Source organism: Chrysochloris asiatica, unplaced genomic scaffold (genome assembly GCF_000296735.1).
Source record: "Chrysochloris asiatica unplaced genomic scaffold, ChrAsi1.0 scaffold00224, whole genome shotgun sequence".
Taxonomy (NCBI): domain Eukaryota; kingdom Metazoa; phylum Chordata; class Mammalia; order Afrosoricida; family Chrysochloridae; genus Chrysochloris; species Chrysochloris asiatica.
Window position 1 is genome coordinate 370,967 of NW_006408742.1, and position 1,053 is coordinate 372,019.

Genomic DNA, 1,053 nt, shown 5'->3' on the forward strand with positions numbered 1-1,053 from the left:
TAGTTCTGGCTTCTATCTCTTCAATTCTACTCTTTTGCCCTTTTAGTGTATTGTCCACTTCTGATAATCTGTTATTAAGCATCTGGACCTCTTTCTGTAGGTTTTGAATTGTTTCCAATGTTCTATCTATCTTACTTGATTGTTTCTGTAGAACTTTCCTGACTTCCTCCTTGTTTTTCTCAATTCCATTGTAAAGTGTTTTGAAACATTTTATAACCATTTTTCTGAATTCCTTCTCAGGCATTTCCAAGGCCTGTCCTCCTTCCAGAACAGAGTCCAGATCTACTTCTAGGTCATTTGTCTCAGACATTTTATCTTGTTTCTGGACATGTGCTGACATGGTCATCTGTTTTTGCTTCTTGGGCATGTTCAGTGGTTATCTGTGGCCTTAATACTTAATTTAGTGTGTGTTTTGATATTTTTTATGCTTTCTGATTGCCTCCAGGTAGATGTGATCAGGACGTGAGCTTCCCTTTTCACTCTTCTTATTGCTTAACGTAGAGTAACTTTTGCAGGTGTTGTCTGCCTCCCTGGTGTATAGCAGTTGGTATTGGTTCTTGCTGGATTGTGGAGTTTTATAGAGTCTGATTGTAGCTTGACTATATGGCAGCAGTTGCTGTCTCTTCTTGGGTAATATAGGGAGAGAAAGAGCCCCCTAAAGGTAAAAGAGGGGACCAAAAACAAACAAACAAACAAAAAACACCCAACAGCAATAGCAGAAAAAAAAACCCACAAACAGATTGGATACTATAGTCTATAATCACAGAAAAGAGAGGAGAGCGAGAAGAAGAAGAAAAAAATCTGTAGCCTAATATGAGTATGACTTTAATATCCTCTTTCAGCTTCTTGTTTTCAAGGCCGCCTGATAAAATTCAAGATGCCACTGTTGGTTTTTAGGCTGTACCTCAGTATTTATTTTTGGCATGTTTTGTTTTTAGATTCTCTCCCTCTTCACACCCCCTATTCTGGCCTTTTCCCTATTAATAAACAGTTCAGGGCTGGCTGTGGTCATTTTGTGCTGCCAGTGGTTTGAAGCGGGGACTGGCCCTTTAA